This window comes from Dasypus novemcinctus, chromosome 5, assembly GCF_030445035.2.
Source record: "Dasypus novemcinctus isolate mDasNov1 chromosome 5, mDasNov1.1.hap2, whole genome shotgun sequence".
Taxonomy (NCBI): Eukaryota; Metazoa; Chordata; class Mammalia; order Cingulata; family Dasypodidae; genus Dasypus; species Dasypus novemcinctus.
In genome coordinates this window covers 50,084,576-50,096,285 of record NC_080677.1, presented here as the reverse complement: position 1 = coordinate 50,096,285, position 11,710 = coordinate 50,084,576, and the positions used below count along the sequence as shown (strand labels likewise).

Below are 11,710 nucleotides of genomic sequence, written 5' to 3'. Positions count from 1 at the left end.
ATACATACAATGTAAAGGAAAAGATAAAATTCACCTAGAATCCCACTCCTCAGAAAAAAATTTTATTCTCACCCATTTATTCTCTCCAATAAATCTTCAAATAAATTTATTGACATTCAAAAAATACAAAATGAAGATGTCAATTTTATTGGTAAAGTCATGCAAAATAACACTAGTCATTTTTGATCATTTCATGAATTGATGCATGGTTATTTAACCTATGTTTTTCATAAAACACTGGAGATGCAATTAGCACACAAAATTCAGATACATAAAAATAAATGTAGTGCTTACTTTGACATCACATATATCAAAACTGTTAAGATACAGAGGTTATCATGGTCCCTGCACAAAGATGACAAGCAAATTTGTGAAGCATCCCATATTTTTCAACTTAAACTGACCCTAGAAGAAATAAAAGACCTCAACAAACCAATCACAAGCAAAGAGATTGAAAGAGTCATCAAACAACTCCCTAAAATGAAAAGCCCTTGACCAGATGGCTTCACAGGTGAATTCTACCAAGCATTCAAAGATTTAACCAATTTTACTCAAACTCTTCCCAAAAATTGAACTAGAAGGAAAGCTACTTCATTCTGTGAAGCCAATATCACCCTAATACCAAAGCCAGATAAAGATATTATAAAAACAGAAAATTACAGACCCATTTCCCTAATGAATATAGTGGAAAAATCCTCAGTGAAATACTCACTAATCAAATCTAACAGCACATTGAAAGAATTATTCACCATGATCAAATGGATTTTGTCCCAGGAATGCAGGGTGGTTCAACACAAGAAAATCAATCAGCATAATACACCACATTAATAAATCAAAGAAGAAAATAAAACACTTTTATGCAGAAAAGACATTTGACAAAATACAGCATCCCTTCCTAATAAAGGTATTCGAAAAGACAGGAATTGAAGGAAACTTTCTCAATATGATAAAGGCACATACAAAAAACTCACAGCTAACATTGTACTCAGTGGCGAAAATGCTTTTCCATCTAGATTGGGAACTGTTGTTCAGTATAGTGATAAAGGTTCTAGCTAGAGCGATCAGGCAAGAAAAGCAAATAAAAGGCATACAAATTGGAAAGGAGGAAGTAAAACTTTTGCTATTCACTGCTGATGAGATCCTATATCTAGCAAGTCCCCAAAAATTTACAACACAGCTCCTAGAGCTGATAAACAAGCTCAGCAGAGTAGCAGGATACAGGAATAATATTCAAAGTCAGTAGTGTTTCTATACATGAGGAATGAGGAATCTGAAGAGGAGGTTAGGAAAAAACTTTCATTTACAATACTGATTAAAAGAATCAAATATTTAGGAATACCCTTAACCAAGGGTGTAAGGCACTTGCATTCAGAAAACTATAATGCATTGCTAAAAGAAATAAAAGAAAACCAAAATAAACAGAAAGAACATTTCGTGCTCATGGATTAGAAGACTAAATATCATTAAGATATCAATTCTACACAAATTGGCATACAGATTCAATGAAATCCCTATAAAAATTCCAACAGCCTTGTTTAAAGAAGTGAAAAACACAATAATTAAATAAATTTGGAAGGGTAGGGGGCCCTGAGTAATCAGAAATATCTTGAAAAGGAAGAACAAAGTTGAAGGACTGTCACTTCCAGACTTTAAATCATATTACCTAGCAACAATAGTAAAAATAGCATGATACTTGGCATAAGGATAGACATAGACCAATAGAACTAATTGATGGTTTAGAAACACACCCTCACAATTATGATCAAGTGATTTTTGACGAGGCTATCAAATTCACCTGGCTGAGGCAGAACTGTCTATTCAACAAATGGTGCTGGGAGAGCTGCACCAAAAGAAAAGAAAGAAGACCACTATCCTATACCTTATTTAAAAATTAACTCAAAATGGATCAAAAACCTAAATATAAAAGTGATAACCATAAAACTCCTAGAAGAAAATGTAAGGAAACATCTGCAAGAGCAAAAGCATAAGCAATGAAAGAAAACATGGATTAATGGGATCTCCTCAAACTTAAACCCTTTTGTGATTCAAAGGACTTTGTCCAAAAGACAAAAAGACAACCCACTCAATGGGAGAAAATATTTGGAAACCACATATCTGATAAGCATTTGATTTCCTTGTTATATAAAGAGATCATACAGCTCAGCAATAAAAGAGCAAGCAATCTAATTAAAAATGTGCAAAAGATTTAAATAGACATTTCTCCAAAGAGGAAATACAAATGGTGAAAAAGCACATGAAAAAAATATTCATTATCTCTAGCTATTAGGGAAATGAAAATCAAAACTACAATGAGATATCATCTCACACCTCATAGAATGGCCATTATTAAGAAGAAGGAAAAAAACAGAAAACAGTAAGTACTGGAAAGGGTGTGGAGAAATAGGAACACTCCTTCCTTTCCTGTTCATGGGAATGTAAAATGGTGCAGCCTCTGTGAAGACAATTTGGCAGTTCCTCAGGAAACTAAATAAAAAACTGCCATGTGATCCTGGAATCCCATACTAGGAATATACCCAAAAGAACTAAAAATAGTGATGCAAACAGACATATGCACACTGAAGTTTATAGTGTCATTATTCACAATTGCCAAGACATTGAAACAACCCAAATGTCCATTAACAGATGAATGGACAAACAAAATGTGGTATATACATACAATGGAATCCTATGCTGCTGTAAAAAGAAATGAAATTAGGACACACGATAACATGTATGCACTTGAAGACAATATGCTGAGTGAAATAAGCCAGACATAAAAGGACAAATATTATATAGTCTCACTTAATATGAACTAAATATGAAGAGTAAACACATAGAGTTAAAACATAGAGTATAAGTTACTAGGAGATGTGATGATAGCTGAGAAGAGGTACTGATGGTTAACGTATGGAGAATTTCCAATTACCTTGACTGTAAAAGTGTGGAAATAGAGTTGATAGTATCACATTATAGTGAGTATAATTAACATAGCTTGTTTATAAGTGGGATTGTGGCTGAAAGGGTAGTCTAGGAATGTAATTGTCAATTGAAAGAATCTAGAGAATAATCTAGGGACTAAAAATTTAGTGAACCTAGAGGAGGATGAGGATTGTGGTTAGTAGTACAAATAAAAGAATGCTCTTCAATGAACTAGAACAAATGTACATCATTATTGCACGGTGGTAAGAGTATGGAGATGGATGGAAAAAATACAATCAATGTAATTTATGGACTGTAGTTAACAGCAATATTATAATATTCTTGCAACAATGTCAAAGAAGGTTCTATGCTAATAATAGGGGGTGTATGCAAAAAATATACCAAATGTATACTATGACCATAGTTAGTGATAATAGTCTTATGATGGTCTCTCATAATCTGTAACAAATATTCTACAACATAAGGTATTGGTGGAAGGATGTTACATGGGAACTCTGTACATTATTCATTATTGGTTTGTCAGATTACAACTTTTCTAGTAAATTATATATGAATGTGTGTGTATATATATATATATACGTATATATATAACTATCTTTATTCTTCTGGACTCCTCAAATCCTACTGAAGGCAGATAAAAGTGAGTTTCAAATTAAAGATAGTGTTCTTTTCTGGTTTAAAACAATCTCTATTCTCCTAATTCTTCAGGTTATATTTGTCCATCTGGGAAGCAACACTTAGTCCCAAATTCCATTAGCTCTCTTGGTTCCCTTATTGAGCAATGTTGGGGTACTGATAACTTCAGGATCCCTTATGGAACATAAACAGTCTAGAAGGAGTGTTGTACTAAATCAGTCCCACTGATTCATGCATTCCATCTGCCACCCTGTACTATGTGAGGTTTCTCTGAAGAGGCTTATAAATTCCCTGAGAATGGAAGTAATACCTCTTCATTCAGTGTTCTTTACCAAACTTGCTGGTATTCCTACAGATCCTCAATCTCCACTCCACCCCTAGGATTCATACCTTTTGATCGAACTAAGATATCCAAATGTATTCCCTACCCTTCAGATAGAGAATACACATGGACTCAGCCACAGAATAACTTCCTATATTTTGTTCCTTTCAGTGTAAGTTGCTCCAGATCAGTGGTTCTCAGTCTTCAAAGGGCAGCAGAATCACCTGGAGGGCTTATTAAAGCAAAGAGTTTCTAATCCAGCATGTCTGGAGTGCGGCCTGAGAATAGCATTTCTAACAATTGCCCAGGTTAATGCTGGTATTGCCATTCTGGGAACCTCACTTAGAGAACCACTGTCCCGGCTTTTCCACTCATAGTGCTGTCAGTGGACCAGCAGCTGCAGCAACATTGAGGCACATTGTAGAAGTGCAGAGTCTCAGGGCACCCAAATGTCAGAATCAGAATTTGCATTTAACCAAGGTCCTCAGCTGACCTGAAAGTACAATAAAGTCAGAAGCGCTCCTCTAGGTGATATCTCCCATATTCCACATATATCATTTTGTATATGTCATTTTGTAACAAACATTTAATGAACTATCTTATCCATTCCAATGTATTTCAATTCTTATTCATAGTCCATGTATATTAATGCTAGTCCTAATCAAAATTTTATTTACTTGCTTGTTCAATCAGTACTAATGAGAGTGGAGATTTTTTTCTTTCCAAAAACTGTCCTAAGATTGATTACTTTTATTATTTCTGTTTCTATGTTCTCATTTGTTAATTTCTGATTTCATCTTTATTATTTTTCTTCTGCTCTCCATGGGTTTATTTTGGGATGATATTTCTAATTTACCTAATATTAATGATATAGCCCACTTTTTTGCTTGCTTGATATATCTTGCCCTTTAATTTTTAAAAAATTTATTGAAGTATATCACTCGTACATAAACATACACAAACATAAACAAACTTACAAAACAAACATATAAAACCACACAGGACTCTCATACCTCACCCTACCATGCATACCTTGCATTGTTGTTAAACACTTTTAACTAATGATTAAAGAGCATTGTCAAAGCATTACTACTGACCAAAGTATTATTCCCCAACCCACCCTATTATTATTATCTTTATATCATTTATATATGAACATACATAAATGAGAAGTGTGTAGTAAAAGTAGTAAACTTACAAAGCAAACATGCATAACAGCATACAGGGATCCCATATATCAACCCTCCACCAACACCTTGCATTGTTGTGAGACATTTGTTACAAATTATGAAAGAATATTGTCAAAATCTTACTACTAATTATAGTCCTTATCTTATATTTGGTGAATTTTCCCCCAACCCACCCTATAATTATTTTTTAAATATATTTTTATGACAGAGGTTGTAAACTTACAAAACAATCATGCACATGTGCAGAATTCCCAAACAACATCCCTCTATCAACAAACCACACTGTGGTGGAAGTTAGAGATAAGATATTATCTTCTGATTGTTACCATCAAAAGTGTATATTCGGCACACATTTTCCATACTGCCCCATTATCAACACAGTACATCTTTGGAATACATGCAAGAATATTATATTACTATGGCTAACCACAATCCATAGGTCACTCCAGTTATATTTTTCCCAGGCTTCTTCACAACCCATCATTCTACAATAGTAATGTACATTTGCTCTAGCTCACAAAGGACACTCTTGCATCTGTACCATCAACCACAATTCTCATCCACCTCTTGCTTAACCATGCTATTCAGTTCCTAGACTATTCTCTAGCATTCTGTCAATTGTCATTTACATACCTAGACTACCATTTTCAGCCACATACTCATTTATAAACTAGTTGTTACTCACTGTTACCATCCACTCTATACATTTCCATACTTTTACAGTAAAGCTAATTTAAACTTGTACATACATTAAACATCAGTAGTCCATTCAGTTCTCTTCTTATCCCCCTTGAGGATCCATCATCTACCACAAGGTCTTGAAGATATTTTCCTACAATATCTTCTAGAAGCTTTATGGTTCTTGCTTTTATTTTTAGGTTTTTGATCCATTTTGAGTTAATTTTTGGATAAGGTGTGAGATAGGGGTCCTCATTCCTTCCTTTGGGTATGGATATCCAGTTCTTTCAACACCATTTGTTGAATGGACTGTTCTGCCTGAGCTGCATGGGTTTCACAGGCTAGTTAAAAATCTCTTGACCTTACATCAATTTGGTTCCATTGGTCTATGTGTCTGCCTTTACACCATTACCATGCTGCTTCTACCACTATAGCTTGGTAATATAATTTAAAGTCTGTAGATGAGAGTTCGCTTTTCCTTTTTAAATGTTTCTGCTCTTCAGGACCACTTACTTTACCAAATAAATTTGATAATCATGTTTTCAATTTAAAAAAAATATTTATGGAATACATATTGGGATTGCTTTGAATTTGTATATCAATTTGAGTAGACTTGACATCTACTCAATGATATTTAGAATTCCAAGCCATAAACAAGGAATGTTCTTTCAGTTATTTAGGCCCTTTTTGATTTCTTTTAACAATGAGTTGCAGTTTTCTGAATACAAGTGCTTTACATCATTGGATAAATTTATTTTTCCTGTACTATTTGAGTTTTATCTGTCATATTTTATTTTCACCACTCCTTTGACACTTTGTTACTTTTACCGATATAATCTTAATTTCTAGACTCTCTTCCAGGACTCTCTCTTCTGTCTTTTCTTTTCAGGCTCTAGTGCACCCTTTTATTTCCTGAAAATCTGGTCTCTTGGTTAGAAATTCTCTCAGTTACTGTTTATCTGTGAATATTATAAACTCATTCTCATTACTGAAAGACAATCTTGCCAGATATAAGATTCTTGGCTAGACATTTTTCTCTAGTAGTATCTTGAAAATATCAGACCACTGTCTTCTTGCCTTCATGGTTTCTGGTGAGAAATCAGCACTTAATCTTGCTGGGTATTCCTTATATGTTATGCATTGATTTTTCTCTTGCTGTTCTCAGAATTCTCTCTTTGTCCTTGGCATTTGACATTCTGATTAGTATATGTCTTGGAGTTTGTCTATTTGGATTTTTTTGGATGGGAGTACATTGTGCTTCTTGGACATGGATATCTATATCCTTCAATAGGGCTGGGAAATTTTCTACCATTATTCCTTCAAATATTCCTTCTGCCTCTTTTCCCTTCTGTTCTCCTTCTGGGACACCCATAACACATATATTTACATGTCTTTTGCTGTCATTTTTAGTTCCCTAAGAACTTGTTCAAGTTTTTCCATTCTTTTCTTCATCTGTTCTTTTGTATATTCACTTTCAGAACATACAAAAATGTATGTTCACTTTCAGAATATACATTTCTTCAAGCTCACCAATCCTTTCTTCTATCTCCTCAAATCTGCTATTATATGAGTCCAATTTTTTTATTTCATTTATTGCACCTTTCATTCCCATAAGATCTGCTATTTTTATATGTATACTTTCAAATTCTTCTTTGTGCTCATCCAATGTCTTCTCAATATCCTTAATCTCTTTAGGGGATTGATTTATTTTATTAAGAAGATTTGTGTGAACATCTATGATTAGTTGTCTCGACTACTTTATGTCCTCTGGAGGCTTATCTTGTTCCTTTAACTGGGACATAGCTTCCTCTTTTTTGGTGTAGATTGTAATTTTTTGTTGGTGACTTGGCATCTGGCTTACTCGAGCATTTATTCTTGGTGCAGTTTTTCTCTTAATTTAGGGCTTTCTGCCCTTTCTCCCTTGCTGGTGGTGTGTAGGAGCCAAGGATGTAGTTGGTGCTATAAGCTGTGGAGGCTCAAGCTGCCCTCAATGCCCCAGGGACAGATGAAGCTTCTCCCAACTTTCTCCTTTTCCAGGGGTAGGGACAGAGTCTAAACTGTGTGGAATAAATCCAAGTTGTACAGGCCTAGGCTGTAGTTGCTCAGAGAGACTGATAAATCTTCATGTCCCTTTCTCCCCTGCCTGGGGTGGGGATGCAGCTGCAAGTGTGGGCAGCAATCTATGCAATGTGGGTCCAAGATGATCATAGTTGCCCCAGTAGGCTTCTGATTATTCAGTCTGTGCCAGTCAAATGTATCTGCAGTTACCTGGATAGGCTGGCACAGGGCCCACCAGCTTCCTCCCTATCAGAGGTAGGGTTGAAGCGTAGGCAAGGACTGCAGGCTGATCTGGGTGAAAGAAACAGGTTCGTACCATCACTGTGATTTTCAGTCAGCCAGGCTTCTCCTCATATGGGGGCAGAGTCAAAATGGCAGCTACTGGCCTCTTTCCAACTTGGACAGATTCAAACTTGAGCTGTTCTTAGGGTTAAACTTTAGCCAGCCAAATTTACTAATCAGTAGCTGAAATCCATGCACAATTGTCTCTTCTTTCCCTGCTTTTTTTGGAAAATGGAGCTCCAAATTCCAGCCACAGAATAGCTCCTGGGGTGCTTGTGCTCTCAAAGGAGGATAGTCACCCACCTTTGTGGCTTAGCTGTTAATTTCCCAGACTGTTTGGTACAGGTTCCCCAGCTTCCTCCCTGCCAGACCTAGGGCTGGGTCCTAGGCTAGAGTTGCAATCTGGCCTGGATGGAAAGAAGCTGGTCCCCATTGGCACTGTGATTTTCAGTCCACCCCGCTTCCCCTCATGCCAGGCGCAGAGTTAAGATGGTGGCTACTAGCCCATTTCAGACTCGGACAGGCTCAAACTTTAGCTGTTTTCAGGATTATAGTTTAGCCCACGGGATTTACTCAGCAGTAGCTGAAGTTGGTGTCAAACCATCTCTTCCTGGCATTTTTGGGAAGTGGAGCTTTCAATTCCAGCCATGGAAGAGATCTCAAGGCAGCTTGTACCTCCAGTGGAGGATGGGCACCAGCCTCCATGGCATGGAGCACTCTACTTATGAATCTTCTCTGCTATGAGCAGTCTTCTCCTTCCATTCCTTCAAGGACATTGCAGGATGCTCTTCTGGTCACTTGGGGCCCCCAAACAGGTGCTTCAGCTAGCTCCAGATAGCTCTTTGTGTTTATTCACGGTCCTGTAGCAGGAGCGGACTCTAAGAGTTCCTTACTCTGCTGCCATCTTGCTGATTGTCCTCTTGTCCTTTAACTTTTAAACATCCTGTGTCATTTGTTTTAGTTAAAGCCAAACCACTGTAAGCACTGATGGGTAGGTGTTATTTAATTGATCAAATGTTAGACTTTTTAAGACATATCACAGGATTTCAGTTCATTTGCTCTTACTCTCAGTGGTGCTAAGTTTATAACATCATCTTGTTAATTGCTCTTTTTTAATGTTTATTTGAGTTTATTTCTTTCTTTTTTCTAAATAGAATAAATTTAGCTCCTTCTCCTTTAACTATTTGAAAATTGTATATATTTTTGGACTTATTACTTTACATTTTTAAAAATCTTACTTCAATAACTATATCTCTAATTACCAATGTTAGTAATGTACTCACATCTATTAATTTGTACCTAGGTCAGAGAAGAAAATAACCTACTGTTTCCAATTACTTCTTGATTTTTGTTGCATAATTAAACATTTTAAAGAGTATCCATTTGTTTCAATTGATCTTATTTTTAGAGTTAAAATTGGAAATTATAAAATTATCATTGTAGATGTTAAAAAAATAAATATTAATTAATTAATGATTAGATATAACTGAAATAATGATATAACAAAGTGGGGGGATATAAGAATGAAAACCAGGAATGCATGTTATGGGGACAGTGGAATTATGGGGAAAGAGAGCTAAATGCATGCCTGGTCTAAGAGAAAATCAATAGATAATTCCTGAAATTGACCAAAAATTAAGACCTAGAAGTATCAATGTACATATACTTTTTTAGAGATATGGACTCAAATGCCATAAAAATCAATTTAAAAATACAAAGAGAGAATAAGGAAAGATAAAATTTCTGCATTTCATGACAAGAACTTGTAGGACCACTTGACCCTTTAAACTATATGCATGCATGACTTTATTTTAGAAAATAAAATTTAACTTAAAAAAATAATAAATTTTGCACTGGTTATTGTGGTACCAGAATACCAAAATGGGCATTACGTCCACTATATTTTCTTTTAGAAAATCTATTTGTTTACTATACCAAGTAAAATGCTTTCCAAAATTTGTTATTTTGCAATAAATTTCTTAGAATACTCTTATCTATCTCTTGAGAGCTATGTTCATATTTTTACATTGACAAACACTTCATAATCAAATTGCTGTGCTTTGTCTTTCTTCTTACAGATTCTTGAACAGAAGTCTTTCCAAACCTGGAATTACACCAGAGACAGGGTCATTGACTCTCCTTGATTCCTCTCATTTCCTACCTTGTTGTTTAGAATTCTCCCAACTGTTAAGCCAAAGTTTGGATCAATATAAATTTATATCATTATTTCAATAATTTGGTAGTCTGTGGGACAGGATGAGAGCACAGGTGCTGAGAATCTCCAGCACTGGAACCTGATTTCCACAGTTTCTTCTCTAAAGAAACGACCTTATTGGAAATTTCTTTTGATTTGGTTCAGTTGTCACAGTTTGTATAGTACCAGTTGTGCTTCTGATTAGCACTTTTCCTGATTCTGTGACCCACCTTATTAGATGGAAACCGTCATCTGCTGTTGGCTGTCTGCTTTTGGTTTATAAAGTGAAAAAGTCAGTTTTAATATTAGCATTTTTGTGAGAAAAGATATCCCCAACTTTGCCTCCAGATTTCGTTTTTGTTGAGTCATGCCTGACTTTCCTGCATTTTGTCAGAACAGAGATGCTAGTAAACAGGAATTGCTAATTATTCCTCACAGACTTCCTTAGATCAAGGAGGATCTGAGTCCCCTCTAACAAAAACCATTTATTTAATTGTTTAGTGGTCCAAAAATCACTATCATTGTGTAACAGTCAAAAATTATTAGCATATGACAATTAAAAAATATGACCCCAACCCTTCCCTGGCTTCTGGAGTCAAAGGTTCTACATTTGGGGTCACCTGCTAGGTTTATCTTTATTACGTAAAATCTGGGTGAGGCAATGTAGTGAAGAGTAAATGAAATAAGAAAATTAAAAAGACAACAGTTATATATATCTCTAAGAGGGGAAAAAGTGTGGATGAAGAGACAAAATTGCCACATGACTTGGGTTTAGGGAAGCTTCTGGGGTTGGGATTTGACAGTGTAGAAGAATGTTTTGAGGAAAGACCAATGATGTCAGAAAGTATATGAAGTGTGGCAGTGATGGCGAGGAGGGATCTAACCTTAATAATTGTAGTGGCTTAAATGGTGGTATTCAAAAAGTTTTGTCCATTACTAATTCCTGGACCTCTACATGTTGCCTTGTTTGGGCAAAGGGGTCTTACAGGTATAATTAAATTAAGTAATTAAGGATTTTGATATGAGAAGATTATCCTGGATTGTCCAGGTGAGCTTTATTTGCTATTACAAGTGTCCTTATAACACAGGGGTTCTTAACAAGGGGTCCATGAGCTTGAATTGAAATTCAAAAAAACATTATTCTCATGGGGACGTGTTGGTGAGGGTGTCATATATTTATTTAATAATATATAGTATAGTGTGGATTTAGGAAACCTGATTGGCAAAGGGATACATGAAACAAAAAAGGTTAAGAATCCCTGTTATAACAGAAAAGCGGAGAGATTACACAGAAACACAGAGGAGAAGGCAGAGACTGGCTTGATGTGGCCACAAACTAAGGCATTCCTGCAGCCACCAAAAGATGGAAGAGGCAAGGAACAGAATCTCCCCTACAACCTCAGAGGTGGG

The 11,710-nt window shown here is 35.7% G+C and overlaps 1 non-coding gene across 1 annotated transcript; it reads left to right on the top strand.

Moving 5' to 3' along the window:
- The first annotated feature begins 286 nt into the window (after window positions 1-286).
- On the top strand, window positions 287-390 carry LOC111762164 (U6 spliceosomal RNA). The gene has a single exon (XR_002795349.1). It is a non-coding gene; the product is annotated as a U6 spliceosomal RNA (small nuclear RNA).
- The last annotated feature ends 11,320 nt before the right edge of the window (window positions 391-11,710 follow it).